The following is a 25250-nucleotide window of genomic DNA, read 5'->3' on the forward strand; positions in this document are numbered from 1 at the left end:
CACAGTCAATATCAAAGGTTGTTAAAAACTAGTGCAATAAGAGTATCATTAAATGAACACATACGCGATGGTCCGTGGGTGAAAGAGAGGTGGCCCGGTCCGGTCTCTCTCGGTCTCAAACGGGCTACAACGGGCCCGCCCTTGGCCCGGGCTTCGCCAGCGCTGCGATCCGCGCTGCAGATTCACGTGGACGGAGCTAAGTAATGAGGGGGGCGGGGCTTCAAGAAGAGGAGCAGGTGAGCCGGATTAACGGAGCGCAATGCTCCCCGGTCCTCGCAGTCCCGTTGTTTCAGGCGATCCAAGGGCCCCACAGCAAAACAGCGTAGCGTCCTGGGCACAGGGAGCAAGAGGGAGACCCAACCTTCAATGCACCAGCCGAGTTCTTAAATGATGGTGGTAGAGCCTGCGAGCGGCTCCCGCGCAGCGGGGGCCGCGAGGCGTGGCGTTGGTGAAGTGACCAGCGGGAAGAGGAGCAGGTGACCCGGATTAACGGAGCGCAATGCTCCCCGGTCCTCGCAGTCCCGTTGTTTCAGGCGATCCAAGGGCCCCACAGCAAAACAGCGTAGCGTCCTGGGCACAGGGAGCAAGAGGGAGACCCAACCTTCAATGCACCAGCCGAGTTCTTAAATGATGGTGGTAGAGCCTGCGAGCGGCTCCCGCGCAGCGGGGGCCGCGAGGCGTGGCGTTGGTGAAGTGACCAGCGGGAAGAGGAGCAGGTGAGCCGGATTAACGGAGCGCAAGGCTCCCCGGTCCTCGCAGTCCCGTTGTTTCAGGCGATCCAAGGGCCCCACAGCAAAACAGCGTAGCGTCCTGGGCACAGGGAGCAAGAGGGAGACCCAACCTTCAATGCACCAGCCGAGTTCTTAAATGATGGTGGTAGAGCCTGCGAGCGGCTCCCGCGCAGCGGGGGCCGCCAGGCGTGGCGTTGGTGAAGTGACCAGCGGGAAGAGGAGCAGGTGAGCCGGATTAACGGAGCGCAATGCTCCCCGGTCCTCGTAGTCCCGTTGTTTCAGGCGATCCAAGGGCCCCACAGCAAAACAGCGTAGCGTCCTGGGCACAGGGAGCAAGAGGGAGACCCAACCTTCAATGCACCAGCCGAGTTCTTAAATGATGGTGGTAGAGCCTGCGAGCGCCCCCCGCGCAGCGGGGGCCGCGAGGCGTGGCGTTGGTGAAGTGACCAGCGGGAAGAGGAGCAGGTGAGCCGGATTAACGGAGCGCAATGCTCCCCGGTCCTCGCAGTCCCGTTGTTTCAGGCGATCCAAGGGCCCCACAGCAAAACAGCGTAGCGTCCTGGGCACAGGGAGCAAGAGGGAGACCCAACCTTCAATGCACCAGCCGAGTTCTTAAATGATGGTGGTAGAGCCTGCGAGCGGCACCCGCGCAGCGGGGGCCGCGAGGCGTGGCGTTGGTGAAGTGACCAGCGGGAAGAGGAGCAGGTGAGCCGGATTAACGGAGCGCAATGCTCCCCGGTCCTCGCAGTCCCGTTGTTTCAGGCGATCCAAGGGCCCCACAGCAAAACAGCGTAGTGTCCTGGGCACAGGGAGCAAGAGGGAGACCCAACCTTCAATGCACCAGCCGAGTTCTTAAATGATGGTGGTAGAGCCTGCGAGCGGCTCCCGCGCAGCGGGGGCCGCGAGGCGTGGCGTTGGTGAAGTGACCAGCGGGAAGAGGAGCAGGTGAGCCGGATTAACGGAGCGCAATGCTCCCCGGTCCTCGCAGTCCCGTTGTTTCAGGCGATCCAAGGGCCCCACAGCAAAACAGCGTAGCGTCCTGGGCACAGGGAGCAAGAGGGAGACCCAACCTTCAATGCACCAGCCGAGTTCTTAAATGATGGTGGTAGAGCCTGCGAGCGGCCCCCGCGCAGCGGGGGCCGCGAGGCGTGGCGTTGGTGAAGTGACCAGCGGGAAGAGGAGCAGGTGAGCCGGATTAACGGAGCGCAATGCTCCCCGGTCCTCGCAGTCCCGTTGTTTCAGGCGATCCAAGGGCCCCACAGCAAAACTGCGTAGCGTCCTGGGCACAGGGAGCAAGAGGGAGCATGTTTATATTAATCCGAATAATCTCTTAATTATAATATTATTAATCTGTTTGAAGTGGTGTCTAATCAATTATATTAACGAAAGAATTATACGTGGGATTTGCATTTGCATGGCTGAATTAACTGTATACTAATATAGATACACAAACTAATGGTAGAAAAATTAGAATATTGCATGATATATGTTGCTTTTGTGACGTAATTGTAAGTTGCACCAGATGACATCATTGGGTGAATATAAATGCTTTGAATGTTGCTATCATGCTGGATAATTACTTATACATAGGGGAATTAGTGAGGGTTTAACATTTTATTAGCCATTTCAATGTTTTAATTATGTTTTGTGTTTGTTTTGCTTAAGTTGACCAATTTGGGCCTTCGTAAAAATGGCTGACTCCGACACGATGGCCTAGTCACAGTTCCACGAGGTTTCGGGTGAAGTGCGCCTGCGCCACAGCCAGCAACAAGTGGCCTCGTCTTGACCTCATGTGAGATGTATCCATCAAGGACGCACTGGGAGAGTTGCCAAGTTGTCATACAAAAAGACTGTCTTTAAACCGGAACCAGCAAGTGTGATGACCTAACCTAACAGACTATGTGAGAACTTCACCGAATGACCCCAAATTATCAAATCAGGACTGTCTAAAACTGATTTTTGTTACATCTTGACATAAAATTCATTATAAAAGATGGTAGACTAGTGAGTTGAAAAGAACCTTTTTCCTTTTCCTGACGTTATGCTGACGGAGAGGACGGTGACACTGCTGGACAGCTGTTATCCTGAATCTTTGAAAGACTAAAATTGCTGCCTGACTTTGATGAATTAAAGACTTTTCCACGACTTGATTGACTTAGAGGACGACTAATAGCCAGATTAGGTCAATATGATGTTCGGTGATTTGGTTTATGACTTATTAAAATTGCAATTGATTAGATAAACAAAATTATTATTCTAACAAACAAATGTGTCGGGTGATTTATTTAGAGAAATTAGAATAAGATTAAATGTAGATTAAAGAATTGAGTCACCAAATATCCAATATCAACTAACTGATCCATCGACTAAATGGAGGGAATATCTCGAGGTACTGAGTTTCATAAAGGTACTTAATGTAGGTTCAGGTAAATTAAGATCTTTGGTTAAAAAGGTATTCCTTTCATGTCAGCGTTTGGACAATTTATCTCTCCCGTGAGAACGGATCAATGAAGTGTGAGTGTTGGTGTTATGGGCCCACTCAATGAATGCATGGCGTAAATGTGCTAGTGTGATATTTGATCTGTGACGAAGGGAGGATTTAAAATTCCACTCTGCATCAGTTTTTCTGGTAGCAGTATGATGGTTGTTATTGTCTTGGTTTGGTGATTATTGCTTGTAAATTGCTTATCGATAATTGGTTATTGATTGATATTGGTTTATGTATTAACACTCTATGTTGAGTCGCGTTGAGTTCTATGTTGTTTGCACAGCTTCTGGGATGTAGGAAGTCGGAAGTTTGTAACAGTTCCGTAGTAGAGCAGAGGTAAGCGCTGTTCTCTGGAAAGACGGAATTGTTGTTGCCCTGTAGGTACACGGGGAAAGACGTGTAACGATTGAAGTTGCACGACACATTGTCTGGGTTCGATCCGGTGACATCGTCGCGTGTTGCCATTAGAAATATCTCCTGTATGAAAGAAGTGTATGGTAGCGAAGGTCACCTGTGAAGTTTTGGTCTTAGGTACCAGGAGTCCAAATGGCACTCCGATAACGCTTATCACTAGAAAGGTAATAGGTGCTCCCTAAGCTTGTTAGAAGGATAAAGTAGAGGGCAGTGCTACTTTATTAACGTATGTCATAATTCTGTAAGTAGGACAGACTGTTTGCTGTTCTCGGGAAAGACAGAATTCTGTGTGAATGTATTACATTTTCTCGTGTGAAAGTGCGTGAATGTGAAGGCATTCAGGTTAATTGTGAAACTCTAGTTTTATTTCTCAGGGGCATTGGGTCTCCAACCAAGTGTCTTAATTCTGGAGAAAAGGTTAGCTAATGCTTGTTAGAAGGGTAAGGTAGAGGGATGTGCTACTTTATCAACGGAAGTAACGATTCCGTAGTAGGGCAGAGGTAAGCGCTGCTCTCGGGAAAGACGGAATTCTTGTGAGAAAGGTCTATTGCTATTCCTTGGTTAGCGAAGCAGACAATGGTGGTGTTTTTGTGTTGTTACTAACAGATTTGTAATTTGAAACAAAACGTACCGAGTGAACTATGTAAAGGAGGGGTAGACAGGAGCAGGAGCTGCGGCAGCGGCTGCTGACGTCAGAACGACCGCGCTGGGATTGGCCAGTCAGTCGAAAATGTAGAACGCTCCTGATTGGTGCGTTAGTGTACACCGCGCTAGGAGTGGAGAATCACAGGGTGACGTAGATGCTCCGGATTGGTGCGTTAGTGTGAGTCGCGCTGGGATTGGAGAATGAAAATTTTCCTAGCTATCGTAACGGAAAGTTTCAATTCTATTAAGGACTCGGAGGCGAGGATTATGCCTTCTTTCTCCACTTTAATCATACAGCAGCACAGAAAGAACAACAAAGACTACATTTCCCATGAACCATAGGGAAAAAGAGTAGTCAACAACATTGTGTCAACAACCAATCAACAGAGAGAAAACTGTCCAATCAGGGCCTCTCCAGTAACTGATAGTCCCTTGTTAGTGTCCAGATCTCCTCTTTCGAAGCGCGAAGACAGCCCAGCATTCAACTTCAGGAGTCCTGTTTGTGGGTATCAGAACCTGCAACAAACAAGGCAGTATTACCAGGGGAAAACACAACCCTAGGTATCAATTCAGAAAAAATAAAAATTACGGAGCAGTTAAATCAGTACATACACTCAAGAACCACTTCCTTCGGCATAAACATGAAGGAAAGAATTTACTTACTTCTGTACGGGGAGGGGTTTCCTCTAAGAACACCGGGCGGGATAATCCTCGCCTCCGAGTCCTTAATAGAATTGAAACTTTCCGTTACGATAGCTAGGAAAATTTTCATTCTATGTCAGGACTGGAGGCGAGGATTATGCTTGTTTAAAGCTTGCCCACAACCAGATGAGCCATATTGAGAATTGGCTTGAAGTAAAACTTCTTGAAGGTGGAATCCGAGGACCAATCTGCCGCATTGAGGATATCCTCCAAGCGGGCACCCAGACCAAACGCCTTCGAGGCCATAGCCCCTCTCGCGGAATGCGCCCCAAAATGCCGGAGGCTAATACCCGCCTCTTGCATCACCCAACACACCCAACGGGCGATCGTTGGGGAGGAAACAGCCTTAAAGGGTTTCCGGAGCGCGATGAGCAGCTGACGCTCCCCCGGAGGGCGATACTCCTCCGTCATCTCCTCGTAGGCCTTGAGGCAACGGACCACACAGAGCTTTGGAGAATCCGCGAAGGCCGGGTAAGAGACAACTCTTGTATTGCATTTCGTCCGGCGGGAAAGGGTAAACGTCACCCCATCCGGAGTGAAGATGCGACCCGAGATATCGAGTGCGCGCACATCCGACACTCTACGACAAGAGATCAAGCAGAGCAGCATTGCCAGCTTCGCCGACAACTCCTTACGGGATAGAAACCTGTTTGGTTGCCAAGACAGGAATAGGTTTAACACCTGATTAACATCCCACAGGGCCGAATACCGCGGTTCCGGAGGTAGGGAAAGTCGAATGCCCCGAAGGAGCCTGCAGACCAAAGGGTGTTCACCCACCGCCGACCCACCAACCGGGACGTGGCCCGAGGAAATGGCTGACCTGAAAGTGTTAATGGACCTATAAGCCAAGCCATTAGAAGCCAGATGCGCCAGAAAGTTTACAACGTGGACCACATCCGTGACCACGGGATCGAAACCCCGTCGCAAACACCAACGGGACCATCTGCCCCACGCAGATTTGTATCGTTTAATGGTGCTATCCGCCCAGGCTTTAGAAAGGAGCTCCTCAGCTGATCGCGAAAGGTCCGGGGCTTGCCATCTACCCCGGAAATCCGCCACGCCATGAGCCACAGCGAGTTCGCTGACACTAGAGGATGAGGATCGCCGTACGGATCCGTGAGGAGATCCGGAAACCGGGGGAGTAGGATCGGAAAATCCCAGGAAAGTTCCAGAAGAACTGGAAACCACACTTGAGACCTCCACAGAGACGTTATGAGTACCAAGTCTGCCTTCTGCCTGCGGACCTGAGCCGTTGTCCGGGTAATCATAGCGAACGGAGGGAACGCATAGCCCCGATCCACGCTCCAGTCTTGGAGAAACACATCCGTGGCTGCCGCCCGAGGATCGGGCCTCCAGCTGAAAAATCTCGGCAGCTGGTGGTCCAGGCGAGACGCAAAGAGATCCACCGTGAACGGACCCCAAAGCCGGTTGAGGGAGGCAAACACCAACTGATCCAACTTCCAGAGGCTGAAATCGCGGAAGTGGCGTGATTGATAATCGGCCTCCACATTGTCTCGGCCCGGAAGATACTCCGCTGTGACCGATACCTGACTGTCTAGGCAATACTGCCAGAAGCTCGCCGCCAGATCGGAGAGGGCTTTCGACTTGGTGCCGCCGAGGTGGTTGATATAACGGACAGCCGACACGTTGTCCATTTTCAGAAGTACGCAAGACCGCACTGAGTCTCTGGTCCAACATTTGACTGCAAACGAGCCGGCCAGAAGCTCGAGACAGTTGATATGTAATTTTTGTTCGTCGGGAGACCACAAGCCTCCCGTGGAAAGATCTCCGCAGCGGGCGCCCCAACCAAGCCTGCTGGCATCTGATTCGATGATCAAATCCGGAACGGAACCGAAGATTGCTCTGCCGTTCCATGCCTCCATGTGTGTTAACCACCACCGGATTTCGCTCCGAGCTTCGTCGGATAGACGGATCTTGTGGGAGTACGAATACCCCTTCCGCAGGAAGTACGCCTTGAGGCGCTGTAGGGCCCTGTAATGGAGCGGACCCGGAAAAATCGCCTGGATAGATGCGGATAGGAGACCTACAACCCGGGCCAACTGGCGCAGTGAGACGCGCTGTTGAGATAAAACGCGACGCAACTCGTGGCGAATCTTCGTAAGTTTCTTGGACGGCAGGCTTAGAGTAGAGGCCCTGGAGTCGATGACGAACCCCAAAAAGGTAACGGACTGAGCCGGCTGAAGAAGGGACTTCTTTCCATTGACCACAAACCCGAGGTCCTGGAGCAAGGACACCGTCATCTGTAGCTGGTCGGCCAAAAGGATGGGGCAAGAAGCCATCAGGAGGAGATCGTCTAAGTAGACGATTAGCCTGACCCCACGAACTCTCAGGAATTCCACTACTGGTTTGAGCACCTTTGTGAAGCACCAGGGTGCGGAAGACAGCCCGAAAGGGAGAGAAGTGAATTCGTAAATGCGATGGCGCCACTCGAATTGAAGGAAACGGCGGTGAGGCCGAAAGATAGGAATCACCAGATAAGCGTCCTTCAAGTCCAAGCGTACCATCCAGTCGAGAGGACGAAGAACATCCCGCAAGAGGTGAATACCCTCCATTTTGAAATGGCGGTATACCAACCACTCGTTGAACTCGCTGAGGTTTATGACCGGACGCTTGCCTCCATCGGACTTGTCCACTAAAAAGAGATTGCTGAGGAAACCCCTTGGGTGGCGTGTTGCGAGAGATATAGCGCCCTTGCGAAGCAAGGAATCGACTTCCTCGTCCACCAGGAAAGCGTCGTGAGTTGAAAATTGCATAGGGCGTGGGGGTGTCTTTTGAACAGGATTCCCGCAATATTCTATGTGAAACCCCCTTATCGTCTGAAGAACCCATGCATCGCGCGTGAGGGATGACCATGCCCCGTAACAGCCTGCCAGACGTCCCCCTATGCTTTGTGGGGAAGAAAGGGAAACACTCACCAGAGTTTGCGTTAGACGCTCCTCCCCTGTGACCTCTGCCTTTGCCACGGCGTCCTCTTGTGGGGTAGAAATTTCCAAACTTTGACTGGTCTTGGTATTGACCGGAGCCTCGCTGGTTGGCTTGATGATTTTGTCGACCGGTCGAGCGGCCCCTTCCTCGACCGGCCCCTCGAAAAACCCGAGGGAACACTTTTTTAATGGTGGACTGCGCCCTGTCCAATGACGTAAAAGTGTTTACAAACTTGCCCAGTTCCTTGATGAAGGGCTCACCAAAAAGGCCCCCTTGGGCAATCGCCCCTGCCTCGGAATCCGCTAGGTCACCCAGTTTTGGGTCAATTTTGATTAGAAGAGATCTCCGCCGTTCGGTGGAGAGGGCACAGTTGGCGTTGCCTAGGAAGACCACTACCCGCTGAGCCCAGCCTGAAAGCGTTTCGGGAGATATCATCGAACCTGAAGCCTTCGCTTCCTCAGCCATATCAAGAATCTTTGTGGCGGGCCCCAGGGCGTCCAAGAGCTTATCTTGGCACGCCCGCCACGACCTATCTATGCCCTTTTTTGGGTCTCGAATAAACTTCTGCAAGAATGTCAACATTCTCGGGTCAATATCCGGGGTCAGGGCCTCCTTTTCGAGCGGGCGCCGGATATGCTCTGCGACGTAAGTCGCCACTTTGTCCGCTGGAACCCAGTCTGAGGAGCGAGGATGGACAATATCATTGGGGTCCAACATGTCGGAAGGTGTAGGAGGTGGCTGTAGATCAGAAGGCGCCAAAGGGACCTGTGATGGTCGGGTCGGAAGCCAAGGTCTAGACGGGCTGGCATCCGGATCCCCTGATGGGCCTGGAAGTGCAGGGGAGGGAGAGAGGTTAAGAGCTAGCGAGTCGCCAGTACCTCCCATAGGGTGGCTATCAATAAAGGCCTGTTTGAGCCGCTCAAAAGCGTCCACGTCCACACCCGGGGCACAGGGGCGTTTAGGAGGGGGGGGACCAGAAAGGTCATGGACATGGGATGGTAGAGAACTTTTGCGTTCAAGGCCTAAAAACGCCTGCTCTATTTTTTGTGACAGCCTGTCCTCCAAAGGAGAGATGGCCTGGTCCACCGCCCTATAAATAGAGGTATCCACTGCTTCATAGAAAGCATCGCCCCATGGCATATCCGCCAGAGGGTCCTCCTCATCATCCTGATATTCATTGTAAAATTCCATAACAGGTGGAAGGGTCAGCAGACTTTTGCACTGCACTCGCAAGTAAGTTGTAACAACTGGGTGACAGTTGAGATGTTTATACGGGGCAAACCACAATTTCATGCAGGGTGACTAGCCCTGAGGGGACATAAAAGGCTGGCAGACACCAAATTTAAATTTATGCAGGTAACTGGGCTGGATAATGTCCCCCAAAGCAAGCCTAACGGCAAAATTACAACCTCCAGAGAGGCGTCAGCACTCTTGGGCAAGTACAAAACTTGAATCCCTTCAGCACCGGGATGCAAGCGTCAGGTATGCAAATTCGGCCGTAAGCGAAGAAACGCGCTCGCGGGCCGGTACAGACCGAACTCGGCGTCTCTCTCAGCCCAGGCTCCGGTGGCAGTCGAACGCGCGTGCGTCTCTGGAAACTGATCAAAACCAGAGACGCGTCGCATGCGAACACCGCCTCTCGCGCCCCCAGGCGGCGGGAGGACCAGAGCGCGCCAGCACCACCGCGTAGGAGCAAGAGACGACTCTCGGTCCCGCGGTGCAGGAGAATACCAATCGTACCAAACAGAAAAACCCCCTCAACGGGGGAAAACGAAATGAACGCGAATAAAAGCACACGCTGCAACCAGCAAACGAAAATATTACACAGCGAACGTGTCAGACTGACGAAAGGGTTCGCTAGTATCTAAATAACAAACCTTGTCCCAAGACCAATAGATTCAAGTAATAAGCCCCAATAGGGCACAATATAGCATCAAAGTAGTCACAAAAGCACATAACAAAGCCCCCCAAACAGTAGAAACCCTGAGGGGACTTAACTGGCTGCGCAGCAGCGAAGAAAGAGGAGATCTGGACACTAACAAGGGACTATCAGTTACTGGAGAGGCCCTGATTGGACAGTTTTCTCTCTGTTGATTGGTTGTTGACACAATGTTGTTGACTACTCTTTTTCCCTATGGTTCATGGGAAATGTAGTCTTTGTTGTTCTTTCTGTGCTGCTGTATGATTAAAGTGGAGAAAGAAGGCATAATCCTCGCCTCCAGTCCTGACATAGAATTGCAGAGTGACGTAGACATTCCGGATTGGTGCGTTAGTGTTAGTCGCGCTACAATTGGTCAGAAAAGCAGTACGGTTGAGAGGAGAAACTAGAGATACACGAAAAGGCAGAAAAGATGTATTACCACCCCCCAGAAAAGGAGAAGAAGTCCTGGTTTGGTAGAATTAAAAAGTGGTTTAAGAAGGACAAACCGATTGTAACTAGGGAAGGACAATTACTTCCTCCACCGAAACCCCCCGCATCCTTTATTGTTGCGAAATATGGATATCACACCTGTATTTGGTTAGACTAAGAATGACGGAGTTTTGGCTTTTCCAGAACATGGTTCATTTAATTTGGCAGTTTTGAGAAATTTAAGAGAGAAAATGATGAATTTATAACCGAGACTTAGACCGACACAATTTGAAGCATTGACAGAATGGGAAGATGAGATGCATGACTGAGAAAGACATAGAAGTGGCGGAAGGTACAGGTACATGTTTGGTAGGTCATATGAACATGAGAATCATGATGATCGAATGAGAAGGTGGCGGAATGCGAGTATGACTGAGGGTTTGTTTCCCGTAAGAACTGCAGGAGAAAATGAAGGAAGAAAATACTCAGAAAAGAGACATAATGTAGAATCAAGAGGGTATGGAGTGAATGAATCAGAGGATGATGTTTTTGATGACATGTTCTATAAAAATCCACCCCCATATCGGCCAGAACCGGAAATATTAACACCAAGTGCCCCAATGAAAGAAACTTTACGAATCATCAAAACGGAACCAGAGTTCCAGGATTTTGGAAAAAACAATTCCATTAGAGAGGTAGAAAGGAAGCCAGAAAGTAGATGTGAAAATTCAGCAGAACTAGCAAAGAGAACCTTAAAATTAACAGAGAAAATAAGAGAATTAACCAAAAATATGGAAGCTGTAACAGTTCTAGTAACGATCGGTCCAGTAATGCCAATTTTCGATAAACAAAAAGATAGCAAACATTGTTAAACAGTCCCTTATAAAAGCAATAAACAGGTAGAACAGCCAAAAGCGAGTCAAAATGAAAATCCATGGAGATAGACAATAAGTATGATTGAACCAAATGTTTCAAATAATCCGTTTTCAGGCCAGAATCGTGCAGAATGACGTATAACAACAGTGGAGTCAATATTAGAAACGCAAAAGGATTCAGAACAAGGTAATGTAGAGAAGTCAGTAGGACCATCTACAGAGGAATTAAGTGAATGGTTGAGAAGTTTGCAGAGAAAATACAAAGAATCTCAGTCAATAGATGTGGCCAAACTACGAATGGTACTGGAAGAGTTAATAGTAGGAACTATCCCTACAGAGAAGTTAAAAACCTACCAGGATGAGGAGTTGTTATTTCTGTGTAAAAGCATAACTTGGAGAGCAAAATCTCTCTGTGAAAGATTAGAAGAAGTAGCAAATGAAATGGGTATAGATATTGAAAAGGTAAAAGCCTTACAGAAACCATATCGAATAGATTTAACTGAAAAGGAGATTGAAAATATGAATACCACAGGGCGAATGAGTCAGATTAAGGTAATATTCATCTTGTTGAGAAAATGGGGAGATGTGGACAAATGGAAAAGTAGATGGTATCGAAAACGAGATGATGCTTCAGATAAAACCTTTTCAGCTTTCCCTGTTAGAGAAAAGGAGAAGGTAGTAACAGAATGCCCTATGAGAGAAATTCCAGGAGGAGGATATGTACATGTCCCATGGACTAGGCAAGATATTTTGTCATTAACAAATGACTTCCCTCGACTACGTGAAAAACCCGTCGAGTGGTATAGACAGGTAGACAGATTTGTGAAATTGTCCAAAGTATTATGGATTGATCTAAACAGCCTGTTTGACATAATAGTACCAGCAGACCTACGGACAGAGTGTAAAATAATTATAGATTGGCCAACACAAGAATACTCAAGGAATCCTAGAACAGGGGCTCCAGACCCCGAGGTAATGAAGAAATACGAACAGGTTAGTGCCTTTCTGAAGAATAAGGTTCCACCTAAAGAGACAGATTGGGTAAAAATTGACAGAACGCATCAGGAAAGCAAAGAGTTAGTACATGCATATTATGAGAGGTTGATCTTGGCCTTTAAACAGTTTAGTGGAGATGAAAATCTGAGTGAAAAGGATCTAAGTCATTTTGTATACAGGTTTGTATATGATCTTCGTCCAGAAATTAGTGAGATGATAAAACAATATACTGTAGATTGGCAGAATAAGAAAATAGACGAAGTATTGAGACACGCTAAATATTTCAGTGATGAGATTGAAGCTAAAAAGCGAAAATTGAAAGAAAAGGCCATGTGGGCACAAGTGAAGGTAGCAGAGAGACAGGAAGCTCAATTAGCAGAACAAGCAAATAATACAGGATCAAGACAAAAATTCAGCCCTGGGAAAGGTAAAGGAAATATAGAGGAAGCTAAGAAGAAATTCCCGTGTCATGATTGCGGAAGAATAGGGCATTGGAAATCCGAGTGTAAATTTCCCCTAAGTACTAACGATGAAAATGCATCATTGAATCCACAGGTGCAGAATGAGGTGAGTGGTCAACCGCAGTGACAGCAGCAGGTTGTTACCCAACAGAATCAGGTGCCAAAACCGCCTTTTCCACAGAGCAAAATCTCCCAGAGGTATAGTAGTGAAACGGGATTCTACAACGGAGAACAGGTAAATAAACCGCCACGCGTCAGCGCTGTTTCGCAGTATTGGCTGCAACGCGATGAGAGTGATTCAGAAGAAAGTTATTGACGGTCCCGAAGGGAGGAAGAAGAGTGCGTACTTGGCGCAACTCTATAGGTAGACCAGTCAGGCCCATTTGTAGATGGAAAGATTAATGATGAAAGCATTACTTTCCTAGTTGATACTGGTGCTACTCGATCAACTGATGTTAAGAATCTTCCTCTCTCGGATGAAACGATCCAAGTTGTTGGTGTATCCAACAGGCAGATTAAAACTTACCTTACAGACCCAGTGAAAGTTAGCATAGGGAAATTTTCTGAAATGCACCGCTTTGTCGTGTGCGATACCAGTCCTGTGAATCTGTTAGGTAGAGATTTGTTGTGCAAAATGAACTGCACTATATTTTGTACCCCGGATGGGATAGCATTTGAAACCCCGGATGAAGATGTGCTGTATAAAATGACAATGACAAACAGGGAAAATAAGGTTATTGAAACCTTTGCTGTATTTAACCCTGAAGAATTACCTAAAGAATTAAAACAATCTGTTAAGGCAGAAGTTTGGGATTTAACAGGAGAAGACATGGGATGAATGAGAAATGTAGATCCAGTAAAAATAACAGTAAAAGAAGGAGTAAGTTATCCAAATGTTCCCCAATATAAATTGACACCTGAAATAATTGAAGGAGTGACTCCTGTGATTGAGAAAATAATAAAACAAGGTATTTTGAGAGAAATAAGGAGTAGTCCATGTAATTCACCAATAATGGGACTGAAAAAGCCTAGTAGGAAGTTCAGAATAGTACAAGATCTGAGAAAGATAAACAAAATTGTTGTGTCCTGTTGTCTCATTGTACCAAATCCATCTGCGATTTTATATCAGATTCCTCATGATGCAGAATGGTATACAGTAATTGATCTATGCCATGCTTTCTTTTCTATCTCATTGCACCATGACAGTCAGCAAATTTTTGCATTTCGTTTCGGCGAGCGTTTTTTGGCTTGGTGCCGAATTCCACAGGGGTATACAGAAAGCCCCTCGATATTTAATCAGCTATTGAAGAAGTCTTTGGAAAGTCTAGAAATGCCCGAAAATTCAGTATTAGTCCAGTACATTGACGACCTTCTTGCGGCATCAAAAACCCGTGAGGCTTGTGAACTTGACAAGATGGCCTTGCTGAATCATTTGGCAGATGGAGGACTTAAAGTGTCACCATCAAAGTTACCATTTTGCAAGAAAGAAGTACAATATTTAGGACATCATATTGAAAAAGGACTGAGAAAAATAACGATAGATAAAATCAGGATCATAAAAACTATGAGCGCACCAATGACCCAAAGAGAGGTGAGAATGTTTCTGGGAATGGTTGGATATTGTCGTTAATGGATTAGCAATTTTTCGTTGATTTCAAAACCTTTGGTGCGACTGACAAGAAGTGATGTGAAGTGATGTGAAAGATCCCATTGATTTGACCAAAGAAGAATTGGCAGCATTCAAAAGATTGAGAGATGGGTTGTGTGAAGCACCTGCATTAGGTATGCCTGACTTTGAAAAGGAGTTTAAGTTGTATTGCAGTGAGAGAAATGTATGTGCGCTCTCTGTACTAATACAGAAGCATGGAAAACTGAGGAGACCAATTGCATATTTTTCATCAATGTTGGACCCAGTAGCTGTAGCCTTACCTGGGTGATTGAAAGCAGTAGCTGCTACATGCCGTAGTTTGGAACAGAGTGAGGGAATTGTGATGGGATATCCTGTGAAAGTGTTCGCACCTCATGATGTGGCAATCCTTTTAACAAGGAGTCGCACTCAGTATATGACACATAGTCGGCTGACTAAATATGAGAAAGTTATACTAGGTGCAACAAACGTAAGTCTTGTGAGATGTTTGAATGTGAATCCTTCAACATTATTGCCTGATGCTGAGAATGTGGAAGTCAGAGATGAAGCAGATCATTACTGTCTGGATGTACTTGATTCCTGTACAAAACCTCGACCTGACATAAAAGATGTACCCTTACCAGAAAGTGATTTTGTTCTGTTTGTGGACGGGTCTTGTTTGAGAACAGATGATGGAGTGTTAATTGCAGCCTATGCAGTTTGTACGGTTGCAGCAGTAATGGAAGCATCATATCTGAAAGGAGTAAAATCGGCACAAGTAGCTGAACTTGTCGCTTTGACTAGAGCATGTAAGATTGGAAAGAGTGTGAGAGTAACTGTGATGACTGACAGCCAGTATGGATTCGGAGTCGTACATGACTTCGGTCAAATATGGCTGCAGAAAGGCTTTTTGACATCAAGGGGAACTCCCATTAGGAATGCTAAAGTGGTTGGAAAATTGCTTGAGGCGATACAATTGCCTAGTCAATTGGCTGTTGTGAAGTGTGCCGCCCATAGTCAAAGTGGTGATTATATCGCCACTGGCAACAACTACGCAAATGACATGGCACAATACTGTGCACGAAATTAGAATTCCATTAATCGGGCTAAGGATAGAGAGGTGATTTCTTGCTCTTTGATGTTTACTAACATTGTGGGAACATGGGAAAAAGTGAGACAATTACAGGAAGAAGCAGGAAATGAGGAAATGAAGCAGTGGGTAAAAGCAGGATGTGCTCCAAGAGAGAAGGATCATGTGTGGGTCCATCGAGATGGAAGACCAGTCATGCCTGATAGCATGATGTCTGCCATGGCATGGATGTATCATGGTCAGGGACACATAGTATGGTTAGGTCATTTAAACAAACCTGGTACAATGCAAAATTCAGACTTGTTGCAGAAAGTCTTTGTCAGAGATGCCTAATATGTCAGCAATACAATCCTGGAAGAAAGACAGTAGTAAGTCTAGGAACAATAGGTCAAGAAGGAGGGCCTTTTACCAGAATGCAAGTGGATTTCATTGAGATGCCTCCTTGTAACAGACTGAGGTATGTTTTAGTTATGGTCTGTCTGTTTTCTAGATGGGTAGAAGCATTCCAAACAAGAAGAAATGATGGGATGACAGTGGCAAAATTACTTTTGAGGGAATTCATCCCCAGATTTGGGTTACCAGTGACAATTGAATCAGACCGAGGAGGACATTTTCATAATGAGATCATAAAACTGATTTGTGAAGCATTGAATATACAACAAAAACTACATTGTGCCTACCGACCAGAGGTTTCTGGTGTGGTGGAACAGATGAATGGTGCTATTAAAAACAGGATAAGGAAAATGTGTTTAGCCACACGTATGAAATGGCCTGATGTCTTACCTCTGGTACTCATGACTATTAGATCAATTCCAGATAGAACTACAGGGTTAAGCCCCCATGAAATTATCATGGGACGAGCTATGCAGCACGTGTTTATACCAGTCAACAAGCTGATGACTATAACTGATGACATGGTGTTGGAATACTGTAAAAGCCTGGCTGACGCAGTTCATTCTGTGTTTCATCAGCTTGGAGCGGATGCCACCACCCTTGAAAAGAAGCCAGCCCTTGATCTAAGCCCAGGGGACTGGGTGAGAGAAAAAGTACACAGAAGAAACTGTTTGGTTCCAAGGTGGGGAAAGCTAAAACAAGTCATCTTGACCACAACAACAGCTGTAAAGTGTGCAGGATTGAAAAACTGGATCCATGCAAGCCATTCATTGAGAATTCCAAATCCAGTAGACAGCAAGGAGAAGGAATATTTTGATGAATCAGAATCCAGTACTGAGTCAGATGACGAAGAACCAAAAACAAAAGAAAACCCTGAAAGGGGGGAAGCAGAACAAAGTCTAACATATGTTCCAAGAAGTATTTCCCTGAGAAGAATGTTACAGATTTCTGATACCAGTTCAGACTCAGAGACCGAACAAGGAGCGAAGTGTTCAAGGGAAAAACAAGGGAAAACCAAAGAAAAAGGCAGTGAAGAGACAATAAAAGAGATTCATGAGAAGGAAGTGCCGGATGAAAGATTGAGAGAAATTCCACCTGAAACAACACATTTAGATGGACAGGTGCCAGATACAGAGAGAGAGGGAAAGAATATTGCGGAAGACCCCCAAGGAGGTGTAGGGAACAACACCATCCAGTTAGAAACAGGGACAAGTAGTCAGCAGGAAGATTGCGTGACGGAGATTCGAGGAGGGACAGAAGTAGGGAAAACTAAAGAAGTGGTGGAAAAAGAAACTGTTGAGAGTAAAAAGCAAGTTGAAACGGAGTCAGAAGAAAGCGAACATGAAATACCTGAAGGTCGAGTTCTAAGAAAGAGAGCTTGGAGAACTGAAAAGAATGATAAAGGAAGTAGATTGAAAAGAGCAGCAAAAGATGATGTTTTGGCCGAATAAAATAAAAAGGTTGAGATACCGATTGACACAAGTTAATTCACCAAGAGCTGAACAGGTGAATGAAGTGACAAGTCAGGTCAAATCAAAAGATCAAAAGACGAAGAAACCACTGAAATTAAAGAGAGCAAAAGAACCAGAAAACCTAACCAGAAGTATAAATCACCAGAATGGATGTATGTGGCCCTGCCTGAAGTGAAAGAAGAGGTGGATAGCCAAGGAAATCCAGAGGTGGTTTTACCGGAAGTGGTTGAGGAAGACAAAGAATCGGAAATCCTGAGAGTTATCTTGTCCGATATTGGAGAAGAAGCGGATGTTCAAGACATTCTGTATACCGATCACGAAGGAAAAGTGAAAAATGATGAAATGCCAAACTGAATGAGATAAGAAAACAACTGATAAAAAGACAATAAAATACTGAAAAAGACAAAAACTGGTAGAACCAAGTAGATGCTTAGAGCCTTGGGTTAGAAAACTAGTTGTGAAGTAGAAGAGGCTAAGTCAAAAGACACAGTCCATTTTTAGCAAAGATGGCAAACATAGATAGTAGAAAAGGTATATGTAAATTTTTGAAGAGATGGTGTAAAATGTGTTGTTGTTGTACAGGATTATTAATGCTTCTATGGAGTGTACTTGCTCTCCTGATCTCATTTAAAGTTACTATAGATACTCTAGAAGGACATAGTGAAAACATAACTAATATAGGGAAGTTTCAAAAAGTAGTTCCGAGTAGAATAGATAAAAACTATTTATACAAAGACAGGTCTATAACTAATTTTTCTAATAATGTGTTTTCGAAATTGTTGTATGAATATGTAAAAACAATGAATGTAAGGGACTGCTATGTCTGTATGCAGTTACCTGCTTCTGTATCGGAGGGAGTGACTTATCACCACCTTCCAGTAACTTATGGAATAACATGTAGAGTAATAGCTAGTCTATTTTATCAGACAGGGAAATTAGAATATTATTTTTCAGATGTAGATACTATATTTTCACAAGTACCGTCAATTAACAAGTTAAATAAGGTAAAACCTGCAAAGGTATTAGGTGAATTTTTCTTAGAGACTAAAGAACTAACATTAGATTACATATTTGAAAACAATTTGACTTGCAGTTTAAAGAAAGAGGAAAAGACATTTTTAGATATGATTGAAGAAAGGAGACTGAAAATGCAAAGAAAGGTTTCAGAAGGAAAGGTGGAGTATGGGATATAGAGATGGACAAACACTTGAAAGGGGAAACGAGTCCAACTATGATTGGCCTCAGAAAGGCAAATTTTGTATTAGATGGAATCAAATACAAAATATGATAATTATTTTGTAGGGAATAGCGAGTGCCATGATACATACCGAATAATGGGTGGATGGGGATTTAAAGGTGGAAAAGATCCAGTTTTTCCTGGATTATATTTTATTTGTGGGAACAGGGCATATTATCGTTTGCCAGACCATTGGTATGCACATGTTATGTAGGCCTGGTTTTTCCGAAGATTTTTCACATGGATAGAGGAGAAGATGGTGTACATAACTTGGTAGTAATTTAGTACGTAGTAAGAGAGAATCTTGGGCAGAAATTGTAGGTAATATTTTTGGAGCATTGATACCGGCAGTGGGAATATCTCTGAATGCAAACAAAATTAGAAGACTTTCAACAGTAGTGGATCGCTTGTCAACAAGCACCGCTGGAGGATTTTTAATGGTAAACACTGAAATGGTCGCCATGCGTGCTATTGTAATGCAAAATCGACTTGCCCTTGATATATTATTGGCAATAGAGGGTGGAGTCTGTGAAATGCTGAAAGTTCAACATTGTTGTACTTACATTCCTGACGAAAATAAAGATTTGAAAATTTATATTAACAATATTACAGAATTGCATGCGAAATTGCACCACTGGAGGTTGAAGGTGTATGGGAAAAGATTGGAAGGAAAATATCAGCTATTAAAGATTTCGTAGTACATTTGTAGAAGCCATCTTTCTTGTATGATACCAAATGCTGTAAGCTTTTAGGCCCTGCTAAGCTGACATGAAAAGCAGTGCACAAAATGCTTGTACTTTTCCATTCGCTTCAGAGACACAGCTTTTGTAACACAAGGTTCGATCAAGAATAATACGTGACAGGGAAGATGCTCACGTAGACACAGACATTTCAGCATAGTACATTTTGCAATATGTCTGGTCCTTTCTATTATGTTGCAATAATTAACTGGGAAGGTACCAACGTTGATAGATTACATTACAGTGGAAAGTCCGCATAGCTGCCCACTTGGGACACGTGGTTAGCAACAGTATATTTTGGACCTTAAAAGGTATAGCACAATCTAGGCCTTTGCTAATTGGTCAAATGGATAGGGCTTAATTTGTGCTACGTATGTGATGATGCTGTATCCTTTGTGGTTTTGGCCTATAAAAGCTGTCACCAACGTCACATCTTTGGGCACTCAGTGACTTTGCTGATGCCCCCGTGCTGCACGTTATTCTGTTATTGGTTTTCCAATAAGCGCTATTATCTTATCCTTGACGGAGAACTGTTTGCGTGGATTCATTTCTTGCTTTTATTTCAGATTCCACATTTTGGTGGAGAATGCAGCTTCCAGACCACTGACGATTTCACGGACTGGCGGTCTGGTTTCCGGCTTCCATCTGGGGTTCGGAGACCGGAGGATCAAGGACGATTTCCATTTGCCTTCCTCTCTCCTCCGCCTCCCTTGGAGCGCTGGGGGACTGTCTTCCCGTATGTTGACTTCGCTTTGCCTCTGGCTCCTGCTCCCTTTTCCTTTCTCTCTCTCTCTCTCTCCTATGTCAAGGGTAATATGCTTTGCCCGGGCGACATATATGAGGTCTGCTTCCCCGACTTGTGGGACACCTCAATGGCTATCATTACGCCTGTACTTATCACTTTCTTCTGTGTTCTTTTTGTGGCTCTCGTGATTTACTTTGCGGTCTGTCATCATTCGGATGTGGACTGTGTTCCTGTTTTGTGTCTGCCCCTTGTTAGAGGATGCAGACAGGCCTTCTCCTCTGGTTCCCGTGCGTAGCTCTTTATCTCTGACATTGCTGCCGCTCTCTGCCTGAATTTTTTACATGTGCAATTTTGCTCTACCATTCAGTTCCTGGTCCGGATTCCCTCCCCACCTGGCCGGTGACAGCACCCTTCTGCAGGTTCCCAGCACGCAGTGACTCCCTGGTGCCGGACAGCACCTGGCTGACGGCGTGCCGAGGAGGGCGACCTACTGCACCCCCCTGTCTTGCTAGCAGAGAGTCCCCGGCCGATGGGGGTGGAGGACCTTCACGGATATTTCCCGTTGACTGCAACAGAGGTCGGTACGCTTTGCCAGACTCAACAGACGCCGGTAAGTGTCTTTGGGAGTTATGTGTACTCGTTTTAGAGCTGTGGCAGTTTTGCTCCCCAGGTTCGGGTGGTAGCCGGTAGTCCCTCGTTTTAGAGTTGTGACAGTTTGGCTCCCCAGGCTCAGGTGGTGGTGGTTTTGCACCCCTGACGGCGCGCATCCTGTTGGTACAGGTACAATATCGTGGAGGTGGCGGTCCCTGGACTGTCCCTCTTGTGGTTGCAACGGTTTCTTTGGGCGCCAGTTCTCCAGGTCCCTGTACTCAGGTCTGAGTCCAATTGACTAGCCCCGGCGCCGCTGGTCCCGGGTACCCAGTGAAGCGCTGCCTCTTGCTGGACGCCTGAGGCGGCCTCCAGCTGTGCCTAGGGGATTTCCTAGGCACAGGGGGGGGAGTATCAGTTGACCGGTTTGTTGTAGTTGTCCTATTTGGTGTTATTGAGATATTTGTGGCTGCTGACTTGTTTGTTGCTCTGGCAATTCCTTGCATGTTATTGTGTGTTACATAGGCCTCTTATATATAATACCACGGTTTAGTTAGGGTTCGAGAACATTACTGGTCTCTGTCAGATATAATCTCTCCTTTGTGTATTGTGACACTAGCACAACTGACATTTGACGCTGCTAATATGTCTGACTGCCCCATATCAATTGTCCTGTACGCCATCGCTGCTCAATACTAATATACAGGACACGTGACCCCTTGCGTCCTGTCCCTGAGATTTTCTGATATAACACTTGGACCCCCCCATCACTATTCTGGGATTAGCGTAAGACCAGTACACATACCTTCCGTACACAGCCTCTTTTACAGCGCTGCGCGTAGGGATGTGTTTTGTTTCATATGTTTGCCTGCACTGAATGTAGAGTTCACCACCCTGCACTATATAGTGGATTACCTGACAGACTCCAATTCCGCCTAGCCGCCCCTTCCGCCAGCTTATGGGATAACGGAAGATTGCAAGGAGGCGGAATTACTAACCTTCCTTCCGACACTATTCTGTCACCTTTTCTTCCGTTCATAGGACGCCAGTATTTAGCACCCAGAACTATTTCTCATTCTCACTTATGACCGCTTGGGTGAACTTGAAGTAACTGATCTGTCTGTTTGCCTGACGAATGGCTCCCTCTGCTATCACATCAGCTGGAGAGTGGCTGAGAAGAGTATGATCACGTACGTTAACCCACTGTGGTGGTGTCTGTCCATTGTCCAGCGCGAGGCCCCCTCCCATCTGTCCGGTGTGTCTGCCCTGTCCCTGTTTAGCGCTTCCACTTGACACACTCCACACTCACCTCTCACAATGGGAAATTCACTAGGTAAAAACAAACTAGATAACGCTCAGCCAGCCCCCCCCCCAAAGACTCCCCGGCAAACAACGTGGCCCTAAGCCAAGGACTCCACTCCATACTATTTGTACATAAATGGCATGACTGCTAGAAGACCGGACTTACAGTTCCCGTGTCAAGGAACGTACGACATGAAAAAGTTGTGACCAGAGATCAGTTGGCTCTGGTGCACTGCCTCCTGATGGATACCAAGGGTGGTCTCCAGATGTGAATAGGTGTCCACCTACTCACAACAAGGAGGGTGTTGGTATTGCATTATATGCATTAATTTGAAGCGCTGTTATTGTATTGTATGCATTTATTTGAAGTGCTTTTATTTTTGATATGCTGTCTTTGATTAACTATGGGTTTGTTTTGTAATACTCTAGCAACAGAGCTCTTGGACCCTGAGCTTGCACAAGAAATTTTGGGCAGGCCCACTCCGACTATCACCCGTAAGGCGTCGATAGAAATAGACACATCCCTTTAGTTAGATTAATGTACATGAGTGAGCACGCTTCTCCTCTGTGAGGAAGTGGGGGGGGCGCGCTGAAGTGTGTTTACCCTTACAGTGCAAAGTAAATGTGTTTTTGGAAAGGATACAACTGCCCGTGCCGAACACATATGTATTCACTGGTATTCTCTACCACAGGAGCACAATGCACCGGGCTGTCCCATGATGAGCAGACCTTTTGCAAATTTCTCGTGCACAACCTCATAAATGGGGAAGTTAACGAAATAGAGCTGTCGACAGGATGTTTCAAATACTGCTTCTCTTATAACAATGGGACAGGACGCAGCCTATGCGCCTTCCAAGTTCTGCAGAAAGAAAAAACGAGCTGTTAAAATTATGCACAGAATAATAAGATACAATACTGCGTCTTAATGGGCTAAGGTCCTGAGGCCCACTGTGCTTTCAAGCCATAAGCCATGGCCCTAAGACAAACACAGGATACGGGAACAGCCCCCCTCTCTCCATATTATGGTTGCGATGTTGTCACATTTACGTTCCCTGATTTTGATAGTTACTGAGAAATGGCCAGCACGGCCTTTGATTATATGATACATTAAAGGGTTAAAGAAAGCTCTTTTGGACTAGCTTTGAAATAACGATCGTGGGCTGGCCACAGATTATGGGCATTGCGCCAAGACTAAACCACACACTACAACAGTTTTCTGTGGGTATGAACAGAACCGGTTAAAAAAGAAATGTATTCTGCGCAGCGGAGAATGGAAGGGAATGCCAATTCTTAAATGTATATTAACAAAATAGGATTGAATAACTGTTAGAAATTATTATTGTTTAAAGTTCATTTAAAAATTGATGAAGGAAAATTTTATTTTGTGTATATGCACTTTATTAAGTTTTGGTGCAACATTTTCAGATGCAAGAACGTCAGAGAAAAGATGTGTGTCGTACATGCCTGTTTGGTGTCTTGTCAATTGACATTGTGAGGGCCAGAGTGATGTTATCCACAGGTCCCCCACCCCATCTCCCAGAGTGATTTACAACAGGAGACATTTGCTATTTTAAAGAGCAAAAGATTCCATTACATTGCGCAAAGGCTACTTGATTAAAAAGCAGGGGGAACAGATGACCCTCCTGCCAGTAATTGGGTTATTTCCGTGCATTTATAGGTATTGTCCCTGTTTCAAGTGCTGGTTTTTTTTTTAAGTGTGCATTTGAACATATCAGCTATTGAGCTAAAAGATGAATGATCTGGGTGGCCTGGGTTCCCATTATTATGAAAGATGTAAGTTGCTAAGATGACAATGAAATGCCCAGGATAACACAATAAGGTCATGTTAGGTAGCTGGCTTGTTTTCCCCATTTCTCACTCCACAGGCGGCGGCCTAACATATAACGTCACCATCCTCACAAGCACATATGGAATAGCACTAGGTATATTGAGCTCTTAAAGGGTTTTGCCTAATTGAATGGAGCAAGGAGAAGTACTATTTTATGTATGCATCTAAAAGAAATATTGTGTATGTATATTAATGTTTTTCATTTCTAGGTTCTTCAGAGTTGCAGGATATATAACAATTTATATTGTAAGGGAAATGCGCTAAAATGCTTTTGAAAGCAGTGCATTCGCCAGGGTCTACAAAGGACTGGACAAAGAGTAGTAATATTATGTTTATTTATTGATCTTTAGTAATGAGTATATGCGAATGCAGAAGGATAGTGCGCATTGAATAACTGTGCTTCGTATTATGATGTTTTAAGGATACAATGCGTACAGATTTATTATGTCTTTTAATGTACAGGTGCAGTCTTTAGGGGTGTTAGTGAATAGGTGTCCTGTGACAAAAAAAAACACTTGTCCCTTTTGTGCCATGCAATGCGGCGACAAATTATGGCAGCAATATCATTATATAAGATCTCTAAAATAGCATTTCTGATTATGCCAGGGCTCCTTCCATAGTAGGGTTTGAATACTAACTATTACCTTATGCTGCCATGTTCCACAGGTCTACATACAGGAGGTGAAGGTAATGGTAAGAATGCTGAGACAGGTTGGATTTTTACTCCTGAAAATGGAAGACATAATACTTCTTCCAAGGTTGGCTAAAAGTGGATGGAGGAAGAGAGAGCTTGCATACACTCAGATTTTTGCATGAGTAGATCTACACCTGCATATTTGCTCATGCTTAAATGCAGTTCACAAATATTTTCTAGGAGTACTATTTCTTGTCCCGCTTCTGTAAAGTCTCGTGAATTAACAACAGTTGTATATCTGCACTTAATGAGAGGACGTGGGTGCGCTTTTTTTCATAACTCGGCCCCTAATTAGGTCTGGCATTAACAGTGACCTTCTGTGTTTATTAAAATGTTGTCTCTTTCCCTCTCTCTCCATGAGGGGATTCCTCACACCCACAGGCCAACAAATATAACATGCACAGTTGATCAGTGGCCTCCTCCAAGCATTACTAAGACCAACCAAAGATGGCATGATCAGACTGTTTTCCCAATGTTGGTACAACTCCAAGTTCCGCCAAATAGCAGAAAGACGTTGAAGCCACTGCACTGTTTGCACACAATATAATACTGGAAAGGGCACACCAACTGCACCTGGTCATTTCCCACCTCCCCACAGACCATTTGAAAACCTCCAGATGGACTTCATAGACATGTCCCCCACCCACAAGTACAAACGTGTTGTTAATTGTATGCATGTTCAGTAAGTGGACCGAAGCATACCCAACAAAGAACTGTGATGCACATACGGTTGCCAAATGCCTCCTACAGGAACTTATCCCACGCTTTGGAATACCAGCCCTTCTGAGCTCCGACAATGGGCCAGCATTCCTTTCCCATGTCATAGGGGGAATATGTGAGGGACTTGCGGTCACACAGAAACTACACTACACCTATTCCCCCCAAGCCGCGGGCGCGGTGGAGAG

This window comes from Triturus cristatus, chromosome 5_1, assembly GCF_964204655.1.
Source record: "Triturus cristatus chromosome 5_1, aTriCri1.1, whole genome shotgun sequence".
Lineage (NCBI taxonomy): Eukaryota > Metazoa > Chordata > Amphibia > Caudata > Salamandridae > Triturus > Triturus cristatus.